This window comes from Pinus tabuliformis, chromosome J (assembly GCF_031772625.1).
Source record: "Pinus tabuliformis cultivar Carrire ecotype Pingquan chromosome J, CPIR1, whole genome shotgun sequence".
NCBI lineage: Eukaryota > Viridiplantae > Streptophyta > Pinopsida > Pinales > Pinaceae > Pinus > Pinus tabuliformis.
In genome coordinates, this window is record NC_142295.1 from 467,771,209 (window position 1) to 467,793,021 (window position 21,813).

Below are 21,813 nucleotides of genomic sequence, written 5' to 3' on the forward strand. Positions count from 1 at the left end.
TCACTTCGAATCAGTAGCAGGCATGCGAAGCACGACCGTACATCAACCAGAGGATTTTGATATGAATTCGGTGTTCAAAGGAGGAGGGGACTGTAACAGGGCCAAGGGGGAAATGACTCTGGAACCATCAATAGTATGTTTTCATTGGGTAAGGTGTACACCAAGATAGCTCCGCCTTCGGATGGGCATCCCCTCTTCTCCACCATCGATGTAGGGAGACTTCTGAGGGCACGGAAGCAGAGGATACCAAAACCTTACCTCCATCACGTGACAATGCTGACAGGAGTAAATGCCCAGAGCAAGGTGTATTGAACTAGTGTAACCAGTAATTAATTCGGTAGATAATGCTCTACCACCACAGAATAATTTCCTATTTGCACATAAAGATGAGATATCCTACCCATGACCTTCGTGAATGTGAATTCCGTGTGTAGGTGTTAATGGGTTTGGATTTCTTACGTTTAAAGTGCATGCAATAGTATCATAGACATGGTTAAAGTTTTTTTCTAAAAAAAAAATTATTATGTAGATCTATCGTGGGTACATTACAAGTGGGATCAAAGCCCAGGCTCCAAAAAATTGTGGCCTCTGGGAAAGTGGTGTGGATATACAGATTGAAAATAATTTATCTCGATCTCTATTGAGAAATCTTTTTCTTTTTCTTTTTTAAATTTGCGTGACTATTCACCTGTTATTTTATGTTCAAGTACAGGAGCAAGTTCGACAGTATGAGGAGAGTAGGAAATGCGTCCCAGGGATTTGTGGCAGGTCAAGGACCTGCAGGGAACAATCCCGAGTTGTGGGTACAGCTTGGAGAGGAGACTCGCAGTACAAACCATGCAATTTTGGAGACTGTACAGGAACTGAAGAATGAAATGGCCTGGTTGCGGGAGGATAACGCCAGGTTAACAATGGAATAGGAGAGGATTATAAAGAGCCTATCGGATAAACAAAATCAACAACCACCGCACCCCAGTGCTGAGCAACAGGGGATATCAGGGGAACAGAATCAAAATACAGAACCTGAAGGGTCGAAAGCAAGAGAGGAGGAACGATCTGATAATGCCTTTGAACAACAAACATCAAAAAGGCAATGGATAGAGTTGCAAGGGGAATTCCTCAAGATCAAACCACCACATTTTGACGGAGAACAAGAGGAGGCAGCTAAGGCATGGTTGATCAATATGAACAAATATTTCTAGCTGTATGAATATGACCACAATCTTAAGGCGAGATTGGCCATTTTTCAATTACAGGGGAAAGCCACCTTGTGGTGGGAGGAAGTGAAGATGGTAAAAGGAGTGAGTGAACAGACTATCACCTGGGAAAAATTTCAAAGGTACTTTAAAGAAAGATACTTGACAGAACGCTTCTATGATGAAAAGGCAAGAGAATTCCATGACCTGCGACTGGGACAGTAGACTATGGACGAGTTCATCACTCGTTTTACTTCATTACTCTGTTATGTGCCTTACATTCGGGAAGAAAAAGCTAAAGTACAGAGATTTGTCAATAGTTTACCCTTGGGTATGAGGGAAAGAATCGAATTTGACAACCCAAAGACGATGGACGAGGCTATACGCAAGGCCCGAATTTGTTACCAGCAAAGCAAGCAGAAGGGAGAAATCCTGGGTAAGAGATGGGTCAATAAGAAAAGCGGCAAACTGGCTGGAAGTACTAAAGGTAACCGCGGTGGTAGTAATAGAGGATTTGCCAAGGGGAAAATCAACAGAAACTCACAGAAGAATTCGCTGCAACTAAAGCCCCCCAATGAGTCCAGAACCAATGACCCACTCGGAAAAATAGACAATGAAGGGATAGCAAGGCCTCCAGTGCAATGTTGGGGCTGTGGTGGACCCCATTATGTGAAAAACTGTCCCCAGTGAAAAGGGACTGAGCAGGTTTCCCAGGTCTACGAGGCTTCTACGGTTGGCGATGTAGGACGAAGTCTACTGAAAATTAATGCTGCTCTAGAGGATCGTCAGGCAGAGTACTAGCCGACCATGGTGGAATTCGAAGGTACACTCTTACACCTTGCTGTCACTATTTTAATTGACCCTGGTGAAACATTAAGTTATATTAGCCCTAGAATTGTGGAGTAGTGTAGGTTGCAGCCTGTTAAATTTAAGGACCCTTGGTTAGTCCAGTTGGCAACAGGGGCAAAAAGACGGGTAAATGCCAAGATCAAAAACTGCCCTTTAAAAATAGCAGGACAGCTAGTTACAACAGATTTAAATGTGCTTCCCCTTGGCTCATACGATGTATTAATTGGTATGGACTGGTTGGAGAAACACTGGTCCATAATTAATTGTAAAACCAAGACTATCAGTTATAAGGATGAGTGGGGCATAAAGCAAGAAATGCAGGGAATTGAGCGGCTAGTGAAAATTCAGCCCATAACCACCTCACAGTTAGCGAAATGTATTAGAAAAGGATGTCGGATTTACGCTGTCCAAGTGGGCTATGCTAACTCGAAAGATAAAACATCCATAATGGAGAATATTCCTGTGGTACAGGAATTTGCTGACGTATTTTCAAAGGAGATTCCCGGACTACCACCTAAAAGGGACATAGATTTTACCATTGAATTAGTGCTAGGAGCAGCCCCGTTATCCCGGGCACCCTATAGAATGAGTATACCAGAATTGACAGAATTAAAAATATAATTACAGGAGCTGTTGGACAAAAATTATATCTGCCCCAGTGTGTCACCCTGGGGAGCCCCGATGTTGTTCGTTAAGAAGAAAGACGGGACCCTGCGCATGTGCATAGATTATCGTCAACTAAATAAGTTGACAATCAAAAATAAATATCCTCTGCCCCGTATCGATGAACTGTTTGATCAGGTAAAGGGAGCAACAGTTTTCTCGAAGATTGACTTGCGATCAGGGTATCACCAAGTCAGGATTAAAGAAGAGGATATAGCTAAGACCGCTTTCAGAACACGATATGGCCATTATGAATTTGTGGTGTTACCCTTTGGGTTGACCAACACCCCTGCAACTTTTATGTGTCTAATGAACAATGTATTTCACCAGTACTTGGACAAGTTCATGCTGATCTTCATTGATGATATCTTGATTTATTCTCAGACTATGGAGGAGCACCAAGAGCACCTCAGATTGGTACTGCAAACCCTCAGAGAACATCAAATGTACGCTAAGTTAAGCAAATGTGAATTTTACAAAGGACAAATAAAATATTTGGGGCATATAATCACTAAGGAAGGAATTGCAGTAGATCTCGAAAAAATAAAAACAATAATGGAATGGTCGGTACCTAAAGATGTGGTAGACATCCTCTCCTTCATGGGTTTAGCTGGCTATTACAGACGATTTGTGGAAGGATTCTCGAAGGTAGCATATCCCATTACTTCCCTACAGAACAAGGGTAGGGCCTTTAGGTGGACCCTGGAATGTCAAAAAAGCTTTGAGCAACTTAAATACCTGCTCACCACAACACCCATTCTAAGCATAGCTGATCCCAACAAGGACTATGTGGTGTGCACGGATGCAAGAAAAGAAGGGGTAGGGGGTGTGTTGATGCAGGAAGGGAAGGTAATATCATATGAATCAAGAAAACTAAAAGACCATGAGCAGAAATATTCTTCTTATGATCTAGAGTTGGCAGCTATGATTCACGCCTTGAAAATGTGGCAACATTACCTTATGGGTAGAAAATTTTTGTTATTAATGGATCATCATAGTCTGACCAATTATTTTAGTCAACCCACTCTAAATTCAAGGCAATCCTGCTGGGTGGATTTCCTAAGCGGTTTCGATTTTGAAATCAAACATTTACAAGGGAAGGAGAATCAAGTTGCAGACGCTTTGAGTAGGAAATTGCAATGCCTATATGAAATTTCTTACAGTGAAGGGAAAAGCCCCTTCAGGGAAATGATTACAAAAGCAGCCAAACAAGATGTTGTTTACCAACAAATAAAATAGCAAATGCAGCAACCAGTCAGCAAAGAAAAATAGCCAGATTATGCCTTGGATGCTGCCGGAATGTTGTACTATAAAGGGAGGTTGTATGTGCCCAATCAGAACAATGTTAAAAATCTGATATTGGATGAGTTTCATAAGAGTCATTATGCTGGACACCCTGGGTATCAAAAGATGATTACTGCACTTCGAAAAGAATATTATTGGCTGGGAATGAAGAAAGATGTGGCTGGTTATTTGGCACGATGTTTAGAGTGTCAGCAAATCAAAGCAGAACACCACCATCCTGTAGGTTTATTACAACCGCTGCCCATACTGGAATGGAAATGGGAAACCATTTCTATGGACTTTATAAGAGGTTTGCCTAAGTCAAAGAAAAATAATGACTCCATCATGGTGGTGGTGGACAAGCTGAGCAAGTCACCACATTTTATACCAGTGCAATCTACCTATAGAGCTGTGTAGATCACCCATGTGTTCATGCAGAACATATTTAAGTTGCATGGGTTATGAAAGAAAGTAATCTCAGACCGCGATGTAAAATTTACATCGGTTTTTTGGAAGGCGTTGTTTGAAGAATTCGGAATTCAACTGAATTTTAGCACGGCTTATCACCCTCAAATGGATGGGCGAACTGAACGGGTGAACCAAGTGGTAGAAGATATGTTAAGAGCATATGTGATGCAACAACCAACCAATAGGGAGGATTATTTGCACTTGGTTGAATTTGCATACAATAATGGCTACCACACATCATTGCTAATGAGCCCTTTTGAAGTATTGTATGGGCGGAAGCGCCGCACCCCCTCGAGCTTGAGTGGACCGGAAGACAGATTGATGTTGGGTCCGGAGATGCTCAAGGAAATGGAAGAAATAGTGAAAAAGGTATGATCTAATTTGAAGGTAGCTCAGGATAGGAAAAAGAACTTCGCTGACCAAAAGAGGAGGTTTAAGGAGTATCAAGTCGGTGATCATGTATATGTGAGAATTCAAGCAAAAAAGAGCACTTTACAGTGGAGCGGGTGTGCTAAGTTGGCACCTCAATACTGTGGACCATTTCAGATCTTAGCAAGAATTGGGCCGGTGGCTTACCAGCTCGCTTTGCCAAGTCACATACGGGTCCACAATGTCTTTCATGTCTCCGTGTTAAAAAAATATGTTTATGATCCTAAACATGTGATTAATTGGCAGGATGTTCAGGTGAGAATTATCTCCGATAGATCAGTTTAAATGTTTTCCTTTTAACAGAAAACTAACTTAGGATGTTGCATGTTGCAGGTAGAACCGAAAGGAGAAATCCGGGTCGAACTGCTGAGCATCCTCGATCGGAGAGAGGTAACGCTGCGGAAGCGGGATATTACCCAAGTTAAAGTGTAGTGGCAGCACTTTGGGCCTGAGGAGGCCACTTGTGAAGATGAAGAATTTATGAGAAAGACTTATCCAGGACTGTTCATGGCTGATAGACATTGGGACGATTTCCAATCTTAGGGCGGAAAGGTGTAATGCCCCGGGAAAACGATGTACATATTTGATTTACTGTGGAAGAAATAAAATGAACTTGTTATTAGTATTTGATTAAAAGTTAAATATAATTTTGGTTGATTTTGAAATGTAAAAAGTGTTTCCTGTAAGAAGGTAAATCCTCAGGGAGGAAGTTGTCCTCTTGAGGTGAGAAAAACGGTTGCTGAGGAAGCAACCCTAACTACCTTCCCTAACTGGAGGGTTTCCAGAAAATGGGGGAAGGGAGGAAAAATTCTACGTTGTAGGGACAGGCAGAAGAAGGGACTCTAGGAAAAAGGAGGTGGCTAAGTCTGGTGATGACCAGATAGCCCTGCTCACTGTACGAGCAACTTGTGAAAGACTGAGGTCTGGCAAGAAGCAAGGGGGGAGATTCTGGTCTTGAAGGACGAATCTCATGTTCGAGCGGTTTGACGGATGAAAAACTCAGTTTTGGGTGAATGTCAGGAAAACGATATTCTATCCAAGGAACTCCAGACCCCGTTCTCGGGAGACTTCCAGAAACGACATTTCAACCAGAAGAATTTTAGGTACGAAGCAATCCCTAGAACTGATACTGATTTGGTAATTTTATAAGGTTATTCTTAGTTTTCTTCTTTCCTGTTATATTATGAAAGGAGGGTGAAAGAATTCTTACAAGGAACCAGACGGGAAACTGTGCTAGGGTATAACAAAGAGGGCAGTCCTTTTCCTGTTCTTTTATTTAAAGATAATACATATAGTTCAGGGAGTCAAATGTGAGTGAGGGTCGTTAGGAAACCCTTTCAAGAATTACAAAAAATTGAAAATAGTCAATGCAGACATTCATCATAATTACAAGGTCCTTAGAATTAAAATGTCATTGCTAAGAAACGATTATATTTTATAAATCAACAGAGAATTCGACAGTTATCTGTTCTCCTCCACAGTTATTTTATAAATGACTCCTCCACAGTTCATGAACCCTATCCAAGGGCTAATACAAAAAGAGTAATTAGGCCATACAGTTAGGTGCCACAAGGGAGGTGCTCACCTCTTCAAACTAGCTGAACTCGGGTCGTAAGGACCTCGACCCTCCATAGAAAGATGAAAGCATGTACATACAAAATGTACTCAGATAGTCTTGGAAAACTGTAGTAAGTCACAATATAAAAATTCTAGGATATAACCCGCATAATTTGATAACTGTAGAATTAAATTACATAAACACATGCATCATCGATCTCGAAGGCCCAACAAATTCAACAAAAGAAAATAGAGTTATCAGTTCATAGCCCCATCATGCGAAGGATTCCAAATCCTTGCGTTAGCCAGGCAGACTTGTCAGGCTTAAACTCTGCCAAAACCCCTGTACAGTAACCAAGAGGGGAATCCGTAAGGGATCTGGGCCAGAGGGCCAAATCTATCTGTCAATAAACACAGGAAAGGAAAAACAAATATAACCCTACACTTAGAGCGATTAATTCATCAATTCTTGTAGTGGCACACTTATGTTAAGGAATAGTAAGCGGAAACAAATTGTGGTGAACTCACCTATTCGTCGCAGCTCTGAGAAGGTAAGACCCTGAAGACAGGCAGCTTCACCCGTGCCCGTACATAGCGTGCCATGGGAAGAGACCTTCATTCCTCGCCACAAACAACAGAAATACGCCGAAAGTAAGTTAGAACTTCGGATTGTTCATAACACGACTGAATATGGCAAAGATCATAAAAAATAAAAGAAATATAACCCTTATAGATAGTACATTAAGCCTTATCGCAAGGTAGCCACTGTAAAAGACTCAATCCAAGTCGATCCGAATCAGTAGCATGCATGCGAACCACAACCATACATCAACCAGAGGAGTTTGGTATGAATTCGGTGCTCAAAGGAGGAGGGAACTGTAACAGGGCCAAGGGGGAAATGACTTTGGAACCATCAATGGTATGTTTTCATCGGGTAAGGTGTACACCAAGATAGCTCCGCCTTCGGATGGGCATCCCCTCTTCTCCACCGTCAATGCGGGGAGACGCCCGAGGGTGCGGAAGAAGAGGATACGAAAAAACAATGTAAACTTTGAAACGGGAACTATAAACTCAAAACGGGAACTCTGGCCCAAAAACCCCAAAAAAACCACAAAAACAGTGCTCAAAACGAAAAGTGTGTATACTGGAACGATGTTTTTTTTTTAGGTGTCAATTTTGCGGCTGTTTTAAAAATGGCAGTGACTACGAAATTTTCTATGAAATTTTCCTGCAAAATATAGCTTCAGAACGAAAGTGTTGATACTGGAATAATGATTTATTTTTTTAGGTGTCAATTTTGCGGCTGTTTTAAAAATGGCAGTGACTACGAAATTTTCTACGAAATTTTCCTGCAAAATATAGCTTCAGAACGAAAGTGTTGATACTGGAATCGACCCGCCGCCGGTCCGCCGGGGCGGGGCGGCCCGGGGGTGCCGCTGCGTGGAATTGGTAATGTGGATCGTCATTTGATGCGTGGAATTGGTAAAACCCAAGGTGCCCATCAATGGAGAATGTCTGCGTCTTTTCACTTTGCCGAGTCTCTCTGTCGCGTACTGTCTCTCTGTCCGTTGTATCGCACATACAAGCTGACGTCCACCCTCGAAACCTGTAGTCGGGGATGCGAAGGCAACCTAACGTCACCTTAAAGTTTTCATCAAAACTATAATGCTAACTATATATAATTGGAGTACAGGCAAAATAATAGAGCTCGACCAAATATAGATATCGTTGCTCAGACATTCACATAATAAATAACAAATTTAATATATACAATTAATTTTTCAAAAACATGCTACTTGGACCATTGCTGACCTAAGAGGCATCCTTCACAGTATCATATAATAAAATACAATATATTACAATAGTCTTTAAGAGTCCATGAAGTGTAATATGGTCTTGAAATACACTATACATGTGAGGACTTCCAACCAAAGGGCGTATGCATCACTAAAGAACTTATCCAATCCTAATATTTGTATTGTTCCAAAGCATAAGGGTTCAATGAATATGCACGATTATTTTTTAACTAAGCGCAATCATATCTATGAGAATCCTCCTATTTGAATTCTCTCATGCATCCCCCTAGCAACTTCCCCTGAATCCTTCTTCTTATTCCAAGAATGGAGGTGAGACACCTCTTTAGTCTTCCTAGTCAGAATTTGCCTCCAAAATTTCTTAGGAGATAGCTTAGAGAGGTGTAAGAGATTCCCTTGTCTTTGACGAATGTACTGCCTCTTTTTCCTTTTAGTTAGGGCTTTATATATTTTTATCTTGTCCATTTTAAGAGATTCATCAACAGCTTCCTTAATTGCTCTCCTCGCACTTTTACACTCTTTGTCATACCATGGATTGGTTTTGCTATTTCTTTTATTATTTGAAACTTCAATTGAGAACTTGTTAATAGAATATGCGAGGGTTGTAGTAAAATTATGATAGCGGTCTTCTATGTTGTCTATACTAGATAAAGGAAGCAAATTAGTTTTTAATTCATTTAGAAAGAGATCATTTTTATTTCTACATATGTTACAGAGTTTAATCGTCCAGGTGAATAAACTTGAAATCAAAATAAATTTATACTCATTTTTTATATTATATATAATTATATTACTTAGATTATTATTATTTCTTTTTAATTATATATAAGCATGTGAGAGTTGTGACAAATAGTTAGCCACCTCACATATATACCCATTGTTGTGTTACGTGTTGAGTGTTACTGCATGTGGCTGGACTGAGCGACCATGACAAAGATAGAATCTAATGACAACCTATTATAGGCCAAAAACGTGAATCCTGATCTCATATCACTCACATGGTCATCATTAAGTAGATAAGTAGCAGCAAACCCATTGTCCTTCCACTGAGTAAATATAAGCATGTGAGAGTTGTGACAAATAGTTAGCCACCTCACATATATGGTGCTGGAAAAATACAAATGAAGCCACTTAAAATTGAACGTGATGGAAGACAATCTAACCAGCAGCCATAGTCCTAAAATGATCAACACATTTGAGACTTGTAGTAGCCATAGTCCTAAAATATCTAAATTACTAAAATCACCCATTAACACCCTAAAACAAATTTATTATTATTGTTTTTCATACTTTTTAAACTATAAACCAATTTTTAATTATAAAATAAAAAAGCCTCATCATAAATATATGTAAATCATTCTTATTTTTTTTTTACATCATGATCACACAAATGTATTATGCTTCAAGAGATTCGATACAGCTCAATCGTACATAGTTGAAAGCCTATTTGGCCGCTACCTAATTTTATCATAACTATTCCTAATACTACAGCGCAACCTTGCCTTCAATCGGCTGCTCAGAATTTTCAATGATATCAATAACCTTGGCGTTCTTGCTTTTGAAATCACTGATCTTCGGCACGGCCACCGTCAACACGCCATTATCCAAGCCGGCTTTGATGGCATCCATATTCACATTCTCTGGAAGCCTGAATTGCCTCCAGAATTTGCCGCTGGAACGCTCCACTCTGTGCCATTTATCTCCCTCCTCCTCTGCCTCCTTCCGCCGCTGATTCTCAGAACCCTGTTGTCCTCTACTTCGATCTTGATTTCATCCTTCCTCATCCCTGGTACATCAACGGTGAAGACGTGGGCGTCAGTGGTTTCTTTCCAGTCGACCCGTGTGAGGGCGACAACCTCAATGTCTTTGGGAATGGAGTCCAGAACTTTGAAGGGATCCACCATAGCGTCCCAAACATCGTCGTAACGACCACCTGCAAAAGGCATCAGAGCAAACGTTGGGGCGAACAAACATACTGTTGTTACTGCAAATAATAAGAACAAAACAAGCGCCTTCTTCATCCTTAAAAAATAAAAAAACAACCGAAAACGCCTCTGCGTAAAGCTCCCACGAAGAGTTTACACTCTGAACAATTCCACACTTTCCAAATTGATGTCACTGAATTGATTTGAGAGGCTTGGGGATCTGCTCATATTTATATATGCAAATATGCAAGAAACTTCTCTCAAGAAACCTCTCGAAATTTCTGTCCTCTTCTGGTATGTTCTGCTTTGGTATCCTCTTCTGGTATGTTCTGCTTTGGTAACGCATTTTAAGATGACAGTTCCATGTAAATCATTCTTATTGCGATAAAGAATTTATCCATTTCACAATTTTGACAAAATGTCAATTCAAAATAAGTTAAGAACTACACTCTAATCTTGAATGGTAATGTAAGTCGCATTGCAGAGGGGATAGCTCTTTAGCTACTGATCCGCAGGCGAAGTGGTCTTATCATTAAATTAAAATAATGCTTACAATAGGTATTCATTAAATTAAAATAATGCTTACAATAGGTATACGACAGGCGGAGCGTCGATTCCCGGAATCGACGCTCCGCCCCTCGGGCGGGGCGGTGCGGCCGCGCCACCCCCGGGCCGCCCCGCCCTGCCCGAGGGGCGGAGCGTCGATTCCGGGAATCGACGCTCCGCCTGTCGTATAGCTATTGTAAGCATTATTTTAATTTCCTATTATTATTTTAGGATCCTATTATGAAAAAATATATGCGCTCTTTGGTTGAAATGAGAGGAAACGAAAGGTTGAATACTAAAGAAAATGAGAGATGAACATATGAACAACCGGGAGCTTCTCACTGTTCTCAGCAATGGCATAAGCGGAGGCAAATTAATATAGATATGATTGAGAGGGAAAACGAAATCACTGAGGTGCGAGAGGGCTCTGAGTTTCAACGTGGAGATATGTTTACACGTCACCTTTGGGTTTCTCACAACCACCTGTAGCACAAAAGTATAGTCCACTCTTACGTATGTCAAAATGTACTACGAATAAATTCTACATCTTTTTCGCAAAATATTCATTCAAACAATTTATAACGTGTCGTATGAGATTTAATGGTCGTAACATAATTGAAATTCAATCGACCACCGTGGAAGATTGACGTTTTACTTGACTTTTGCGGCATGCTGTCGGTAATGACACTGGCAAATATTATTACATTGAGGGGCCTATATAGATAGGATTTTGACATTAACAATTACGTTGTTATAAAGTCTGTGATGTACAAATATTTAATGAAATGACCTGACGCTGAAGAATATGATATGAATGGAAGCGCGAGGTTGACGAAGAGAGGTAAAAACTGTACAAACTTAACCGTTTCTCCAATTCATTATTATTGTGTTTTGGAAAAAAATGATATACCTTCCATACTTCACATCAAAGTTGGTGTTGCAACCGGTGAAGGTCTCAGATGTAGGGCGACTGAGGAATTATATGGCTAGAGTTCAGGAATAGGACAGGCACTGCCACGTTTGTACATTAAATTGAGATTTACATTTGCGTGCTAATTAAAATAATGCTTACAATAGGTATACGACAGGCGGAGCGTCGATTCCCGGAATCGACGCTCCGCCCCTCGGGCGGGGCAGGGCGGCCCGGGGGTGGCGCGGCCGCCTGGCCCCGCCCGAGGGGCGGAGCGTCGATTCTGGGAATCGACGCTCCGCCTGTCGTATACCTATTGTAAGCATTATTTTAAGTGAAATCACAGCAAGGCTCTTACTATTCTATTGGAGTGGTTTTACAGTGAAATCACAGCAAGGCTCTTATTATAATTTGAAGTCACAGAGAGGGCCCAGAATATCGTTTGCTTCTGCCTTCAATCAGAGTCACTCACTCGCTTTAGACAACAATTGTTTTGTTGGAATCCTGGGAGGTGCCATGGGTGCCTTGGATTATTTCTCAGATCTGTTTGAAGGAGTTACAAAAAGAAAAAAGAGGAAGCAACTTCAGGTATTGGATTCATTATTCTCAAGTTAATGTACACCAAAAAAAACTACACCACCTATCTACCCTTGCGATTAGGCCGTGCTCCCTTCAAGTTGACTCAATCCTGATGTACCGCCCTCATAAAAACAGGGTCTGGCAAGGGAGACTAACTGAAAACCAAAAATCAGAAAGCACATGACTTCATGGCTTCATTTCAGCTGAAGGAGCGAACCATTCGAGGCCGACATATCCGCAGTCACACCTTCGCACGTAGGCAGTGACTTATTGCGAAGTTGATCTGTGGGAGCGAACCAGTCTTCGGGTCAACGTGGAGCGCACGTACACTGAAAAACCAACCCGAATTCCCTGCACAGTGGATTTATACGTCGTCATATCAGAGAAGAGGATATTTATGTGAACTCTCGTATGTATGCTGCGGTGTCTTGAAGTATATCAAGATTCTGTAACTTAAATTATAAGTAAGAAAGTACACTTTGCCAGCAATATATATTAAAATATATTAAAAAGTAAATAGAGGACAATGGAGGTGGAAAGACAAAGTATGGAAGCATGGAAAATTTCAGACTAATACGACATCCATATAAATGAATCCATTAACTTGAGAATATGTACATTAACTTGAGAATACATTAATAGGTATTGGATTCATTATTAATAGGTATTGGATTCATTATTAAAGCAAGACATACTTAATCTACTAAACCTGCAATAATCCAAATATTCCTTCTACTTCAAAAAATAATTTTAGTTATTATATTCTTTAAACACGTATTCACAATTTATACATATATTTTTCAAATGATGTTAAATACCACAAAAATCTGCATGCATTGTGTATCCTTCTTAATTTGCATGTCATAACATCTATGGAGTCCATTATAAAATTTCTATTACTGTAGTAACTAGTATTGGCACTAAACTTTAATTTTTTTTTTAATCCTCTGAGAAACTATAAAGTATTCACTAGACAACACATTAGTTAAAATATGATATAAATCTCCATGTATAACAATGTTTTTAAAGTATTTAATAATCTCATCGTACCAAATAATTATTATGACCTTACCTTACTCTCCTTCTTCAACCATAAAATGAACTTAATGACTAACATAAATATAACTTCCGTAAAGGCTTTTCTTTTGCGTGTTTCCTACCCAATCCAATGGCTCATGCAATTGATACTTACGATATATTAATTACTTCAATTTGTGAACCCACAATATATAACCATACAATACACACTCGATTTGTGACAATATCAATATTGTATGTATGCCATACTTCATATATTTTTATATTCTAACTTCATAATTAATCTATATGTTATCTCTTATTAGATGTTTAATGCAATTTGTTCCATAATTAGGATTGCCAATAATTTAGAAAACATTAACACATATGGGCTTATACAAATACTTAATCATTCCCTACAACTTAACCAATTCCATACTAAATACGAAGATACAAATTTCCTTAAATAAATAATCATTCATTGAATTCAAACTAAAATATTACTTCAGAATAAAGTCAATTCCGCTATTAAATGCAAGTAATGAATTATCTAAATAGCAAGGTTTCCTTTTGGAATACTACGGGAAAGGGCACATTTCTCTTTGTGATACCCCTGGTGCAACTGCTATTGCGGGATTTATTATTTTATATTTCCCATAAATATGGGAGTAGAAATGTTTATTTTATATTTCCCATAAATATTGGAATAGAAATGTTGGATGTGGGGCCAAGACTAACTCAAATTGACTTAGGTAGATAAATTTGATATAAATATATAAATATTTTTTACCTTTAAAAATGACATGGGAAATACTACATAAGTGATGTGGCATTGTTATCCAAGAATTTGTTAAGTGGTTAGGTCTAAATGTACTTTTCGAAAAAAAAAAAATTGGGAGAAAGATTGCCACGAGGGAACAAACATAACTGGAGAGAAAGGTTTTGTTGGGTGTAATGATAAGCTTAGATGGAGAAAAATTTTGAGTTGGGTAAAATGATAAGTATAAGCACCCCGCGAGAGAAGGGCATGCTCATGAAGGAAAAATAAGATATTTTATTTATATTTATAGAAAGAAAAAGCTTAAGCAAAGGGGTGGGTAGACCTTAAAGGTAAGATGTTTATAAACATATATTGGGAAGAAAATAATAAATACCACTAATAGTTTGGATAACTCTGGTTGTGGAAAAACAAAGAGGGAAGCGAGGAGTCTGTACTCGGGGAGGGGGCGGTGGCGGTGGAGGGGTGGGCGCGGGATAGCACAACTGTGATTTTCGCAATGATTTTTTAGTTAATTATTATATTTTGAAAAAAAAAAATTGTTATTATTATTTTTTTGACATGAAATTCATAAAAAAAACTATTATTTGACCATTTTTAGTTAATATTTTTGTATAAAAATTGTGATTTTGACATGTTAATTCTAGCAAAAAATTATCAAAACGTTTAGTTTTTTTGTTATATTTATGTTAAAAATGGTTATTTTTATGTCCATTGTTAAAAAATGTTGTTTTTTAGAAACAATTATTTCATGTGGATTGAAAAATGAATTAAGGATGTATAAATATGTAGATTATCTAAAATTCAAACTATCGACTTTCTAATTTAAAAACGCAAAACAATAAAAACCCCACTAAAAAAAAATAAAAAAAATAAGATAGAGAACAAGAAAATATGAATAAAATGACCACTTCAAAAACTATCAAATTTAGAAAATAATTTTTTACATTTCACACACTAGAAAATTTAAAGTCAAAAAAAAGGTCTTTTAAAAAAAGGGTGTGATGCAGAATACTCACTTTTTAAAATCAGGATGAAAATCACTACCATTCACTACCATTCTAAAACTTAATGCACATGAAAAAATTAAAGTTCCAAAAACCATGTTCTAAAAAAAACATGTGTATTCTGCATCACCACTTTTGAAAATCGGGTCATTTTTTTGCCACCTCTACAAAACGGGTAACAGTATCAGTTCCCGTTTCAAAGTTTACATTGTTAAAACCTTACCTCCATCACGTGACAATTCCGGCAGGAGTAAATGCCCAGAGCCAGGTGTATTGAACTAGTGCAGCCAACAATTAATCCGACAGATAATACTCTACCACGACAGAATAATTTCCTATTTGCACATAAAGACAAGATATCCCACCCATGACCTTCGTGAATGTGAATTCCGCATGTAGGTGTTAATGGGTTTGGCCTGTTTACGTTTAAAGTGCATGCAATAGTATCATAGACATGGTTAAAGTTTTTTTCTAAAAAAAAAAATTATTACGTAGATCTACTATGGGTACATTACAGTTGTCCTAAGGGGACTGACCAAGAGCTAAATCTAGGTAGAACAATTCGGTGTTCCATTACTATGGCTAGAACATAAACTCAAGCTTTGTTAACGAGAATACAAGATTGTATAATTTATGTTCACAGTTCAGTGAAAGGTCTCTCTCTACTAATTGTTTTAAATCGAAATCAAGTAGCCATAACTTGTGATTGTATCTATATACATGTTTTTATTCATTCTTAGTGTAATAGCATTAAAGTGCTTGTATGCCATCCAAGGCTGTTTTCTGCAAATAGAGACATAATACTTGTAATTGAAAGAACTTTACTCTCAGAGCTCATAACTATAGTAAACTGCATTCACCTGGTTACTATTAGGAACAATCCTATTTTAATTCAGAAATTATTTAAACAACAACATAGATTATTCATTTTATTATCAACATCATTTATTCCTTAGTCTTCCTCTTAACAAGGAAATGACATACTCGTAGGAAAACACTATTGGTCTGTAAACTAGCCAATGCAATCTTACTGCTAGAAAACTTCAAATAAAGAACCAACCAAAGGTCTTTGAGAAAGTAACAACCATCTTTAATGCCAACCATTCATAACCAGATTCACATTGTCATTCAATATTATAATATTTACTCTAACATCAAAACCACTAAGTAATTTACTTATCTAAATTTCCTTAGATGATTAAGAGTTTGTAACCAGAATGAGTCCAATTCGCCCTTTCAATGGAACTGGAAATTACGTCCATATTCCCCCACTAGTAATCCTTTGGCACAGATGGATGTAACCCATCAAGGTTATGTTTCCAAACCTCAGGATCCCATTTGAGTCTAGAACTTCTCAAAAATTAATTTGACTCGAGAGATTTCCACTAGTTCAAACCAGCTCTGGAAAATACTCCTGCATTTTTCATGTATCCTTCTTTTCTTAGGTGGTTCCTCCCTCTTGTGGCCAACCCCCTATTTATCCCTCAAGAGCTATTTTATCTCTAGGACTCAGAAGAAAGGAAACTCAATAATAACTGCCTCCAACTGTTTCCCCAAACTTTCTTTAGATGATCCTGAAATCTTCACTCTGTTCTGACTCTTAACCGTTTCCAAAATTACACATAAGAAATTCATTATTTATCTATCATAAATGTTCTTTTTATATTTCCTTTCGTAATTACAAAAAAAAAAAGTCAAATACTAACAATAGTGATTCTAGTTTTTACTTCCACATTTGGGGGTGTTACATCTTTCCCCCCTCAAGTGGACCACCATCCTCGATGTCTAATCTTCCAAATGCTCCTGGAATAGTCGAGGGTATGCCTCTTGCATAAAATATTTATTCTCCCAAGTGGCTTCCTCCGAGCTAAAGTGCTTTCATTGCACTTTAAATTGGATGATAACTCACCTCCGCGACGTTACTTCTCTCTCATCGAGTATGCACACGGAATCTACTAGGAACTATGCTTCTGGTTCGATCTACCATCATCCAATTGGCAAGTTTGATCATCCAATTGTCACAAAATTGGAATATATAAACATATATAAATAGATAAAAAATATTTACACACACACACACACACACACATATATATATTCCTTTACCTGAATATCTTGCCAATTTACAATGTGTCAAGGATCATATACATACTTTTTTTTTCTTTGCAAATACTAACTTCTATTAACTGAAAGGAAAATTATTTTTACATATTATCGAGGCTTGGAAGCACTCGACAGAACAGAACTGCCCCATTACAGACATAAGCTGGGGAAACCAGTTACAAAGAGCAAGAAACCTGATAACAGACATAAAGAGGGACATGTGTTGCCGAGAAGGAGAACTAAGCCAGCACAGAAGCACAAAAGCATTGCAACCTAGCATATAAAGAGTCACCAAATACCCATCTGGGAGCCAAAAAACAGTAGGACAATTGCATAGAAACTTGACCACGACCCTGAAATAGAAGCCGAAACAAAAAGAGATAGTCCCAAGTGGCGCTACTTCTCCTTTGCCGGGCCATGGTCCTTCTTCTCATCCAGACCTATATCACCAGTCTTCAGACCTTCATTGCCGCTCAAATCGCTGTCAGGGATTGCTATGGCATGGTCTACCTCGCCATGAGTCCTGTCCTCAGCTACATGTCTTGTATCTTCAAGGGGACGAAGATTTTTGAGAAAATCCTCCTGTTCAGCTTTCTCTTTTTCCAATTCTCCATACTTTCTTTGTCCGAGGAATGCTCACTACTTGGAGAAGGATCAGGGGCAATGCAGGCCTAAGGGGAGACAAGGTTTTCCTCTTCCGAGAGAATAATGGCGATGTGAGCAGTGACTAGGGGCCTATGCAAATTACTTTGAAATTTAAAGTGCGTGGTTTGGAAAGCACTGTTCGGGATAGGTTTACGACCAGAACCTGCAGAAGGCCTAGCTTCATGGACGGGGGAGGGATTGAAAGGTTCCGGCGCCGTTTCCATGGCATGACCGACTGGAGGATGCAAACGACTGTCACGATGCCCCCTGAACAATGCCTCTTGCCCGAGCGAACCATGATGACAGACATGAGGTAGGGCACAAATGGATTATGGACGGGATGACAAACAAGATGGAATCGATTGAGGCAAGAGGGATGCCCAACAGAGCTTGCGACCGACACAACAATATAACAGAACTTACATACGCCCACAAAACTTGCAGACAAAAACACAGAGCATGAATCTAGAACAGGGGAGAAATTACCCTTGATAGAGTTGGCTTGGAGCTCGCAGCAGTGAACCAGATTTAAACCATCACCAACAGCCTCCGCAAACCAGGTTCCATTACCGCGCGACTGAGCACAAGGCATGGTGAGAGAACGATGGAGCAGCATGATTATAACAGAAGGAATGTTGCGTCGATCAACGCAGAACATAAATGCGAATCTTCCAACCGATCCAACATTAATAATCTTTCCCTGCTCGCATGAGTTTACATCCCGGGAGGCCACGCTACTCTGCAGCTGGCAGTACTGGGCATTAACTCCTTGCATGGAGAACAGTGAGGTCGGTGATGCCACCCGGATCCGGGAAAGGATCATATACATACTTATTTAAAAGGGAAACATGAAATACATTATGTTCCCAAATGTGACTGGGTAGTGCGAGTTGATATGCAATCGGTCCTACCTTGTCTAAGATTTGGAAAGGACCATAGAACAGGGGAGCCAATTTGGCACACTTTCGCCATCTGAGAGTACTTCTCTTTGGTTTAATTTGCACATAGACATGATATCCTACCTGGAATTCATGGTAGGTTATTTTCTTATCGACATAAGAATTTTGTCTATCCTGTGTAGCCTTAAAAATTTGTCAGACATTTTTCACGATTCTTTCCATTTCTTCCAACATATCCAGTCCTAATATCATTTTATTCTCAGGGCTATTCCAATTTGCAGGGACTGTACACTTCCTTTGATAAAGTACTTCAAAAGGAACCATATTTAACAATTTGTCATAACTGTTGTTATAGGAAAATTCTACGAAGTGGAGATATTCATCACATTTTCCAGGTTGTTACATTACATACATACACAACATGTCTTCCACAATTTATTGACTTGTTTAGTCTATCCATCTGTCTGGGAGTGATAGGCAATACTAAAGTGAATTTGAGTGCCCAAACTTGTGAATAACTCTTCCCAAAAAGCATAGGTGAATTTAACATCACGGTTAAAGATTATGACTCAAGGAATCCCATGTAACCTAAAAATATCTATCATGAATATATCTGCTATCTGGGTGGTTTGCTATGTGGACTTGACAGGGACGAAATGAGCTGCCTTGCTCAATTTATATATCAGCATCATAATGGAGGTATTCTGCCTTTTGATCGGGGTAAACCAATTATGAAATCCAAGGTTATAGTGTTCCACTTCCATTCAGGAATAGGTAAAGGATGTAATGGCCCAACAGGATGTTGATGCTCAGTTTTAACTTGCTAACACTCCAGGCATTTAGCTAAGTATTCTACAATGTCCTTCCTCATACCAAACCAATAATAGTCCTTCCTAATTGCAGAAAATAATTTTTGATAGTTGGGGTGGGCTACATAAGGACTCCTATGGAATTCATCTAATATAAGTTGTTTTATTGATAACTAGTTAGGAACATATATTCTACCTCTAAACATCAGCAAATTTTCAGGGTTAATACTATACTCACTATGTTTTCCAAGATGTGAAATTTGAGCTTGCTTCCAGAGATACTCATATTCTATATCACTTTGTGTTGCTTCCCCAATTTGATCAGAAAAATTAAATTCCACTCGACTAAATGAAATTTCGTAGACATGATGCAACTTCCTTCTCAATGCATCTGCTACTCAGTTCTCCCTTCCCTTCAGGTGTTTGATTTCAAAATCAAATTCACTTAAGAATGCAGTCCATCTAGCTTGGCATGCATTCAGGGTGGGTTGATTAAAGATGTTGTAGTGTTTTCTTCTCAAAGATGGACGAAAAGAACCCACTTAACATTGTGGATGACAAACAATCTCAACAATATAAATGGCTATTAAACATTGTAGATCTGCAGCAACTGATAGAATCAAAACATGCCAAAGCCTTGATCTATGCCACAATCATAGTTAAACAACAAAAATAAATAGTAATAACTCCAATGATCCAATGGAAACCAGATATACAAAGAATAGTTTTATTATAACACCTGTGAAAGGAAAAAATAAATGTTATCAGTCCCCCTCTATGGGATGGGTTATTGGCTATCCTCAAACGTCTTCAACTTGGGAAGAGTCTCTCTCCTCTATAATGTGTAAACCCACCAAAAATATGGTGGGTGACAATGAAAATAATCAAAGTTACAACACTGAGTGCAACAATGAAAATAATCAAAAGTAAATAACGAATGGAAAACCCTTCTATTTATCAAAAAATATTGAGTTATCCTCGAATAATGAGAAATAATAAAATATTATTAACCCCATTCTTGGAATAACAACTTGGAATATTTTATTATATTTATTTAGGAGGGAAAGAGTATTTGAACTTTTATTTATAAATAATAAATAAACAAATGATTTATTTATCATCTCAAGAAATTAGTTAAGGATTAATAAACAAATAATGATTTATTTAATTATTCATAAGGGATTTAGTCAAATTTGACAAAGAATAATAATTAATTAATTATTCTTATAGAAAAATAAGATAATTAATGATTTATCTGTTGATTTTTCATAATTGGGTCAAATATGACAAGGAATAATAATTGAACAATAATTTAATTAATTATTCCTATACGAAAATCAAATAAATAGTGATTTATTGAATTAGTCTTCACGGGTTTAATTATAAATTACTTAACAAAGGTGGTTTATTAAGTAATTTCTCACAGTGAAAGCAATTTTACTATGGTAAAATTGGCTTTACATGGTGTACTTCGATCCATCTAGTAAATTAGGCTAAATGGTAAATTTTTTGGTGATAACAGATGGACTCCCAATGTACGAGTGTTAGGAGAAAAATGTATGACCGAAGTATGTTGTAAAGACACAATCACTAGACAACAAAAGAGAGAGAGAGAGAGAGAGAGAGAGAGAGAGAGAGAGAGAGAGCTTAAGCGAAAGAGGATAGGGATAAAGGGGGTGAGACTAATGCAAGTCTCCTTTTATGTTGTGGTACTGAACCTCAATGAGGCAGGGGAGGCATACCCATACCCACCGAGATAACTTAGTACAAAAATAATGGTGCACCCAGAAACATAAAATTGAGCAATGAAGTACATGTTGAATGGTACATGACATGTTGGCATAACAGAGCCAGAAAATAATACAATGTGTCCCATATACATAATGCACCTAGAAAAAAATGATCGAGGATTGAATACAATAATATCTGAGTACATGAGATATAATGGCCCTTCCATCAAAAAATGGGTGGGAGGGAGGGTAGAACAACTGGAGAAGCCATTCCTAATAGGGAAGGGCTCTGCAAAACTGAATGGATCATCTGAAGGAGACGTGCATGCTATGAACATTGTGATCGGTCAGAACCGAACCCATCAAATATGCGGAACTGCATCTGATGATGTAGCATAATGGGAATGCAATTGAGCACGTGGGGGGCTACCTGAAGGTTCACCGCCTCATGAGGTCTGAAACATCTCACACACACCCGGGAATCACTGGTACAATCTACTGCATCACTGGACCATCAAGTGTAGGAATCACGAACATGAAACAACCAAGTCAAAGGGGAATAATGAGAACCTTTGCTCGATCTAAGGTGCCAAGCAAAAATGGAA

General features: G+C 38.5%; 1 pseudogene; it reads right to left on the minus strand.

Moving 5' to 3' along the window:
- Positions 1-9,631: 9,631 nt before the first annotated feature.
- LOC149227863 (18.1 kDa class I heat shock protein pseudogene) lies at positions 9,632-10,541 on the minus strand (annotated as a pseudogene).
- Between the last annotated feature and the right edge of the window lie 11,272 nt (positions 10,542-21,813).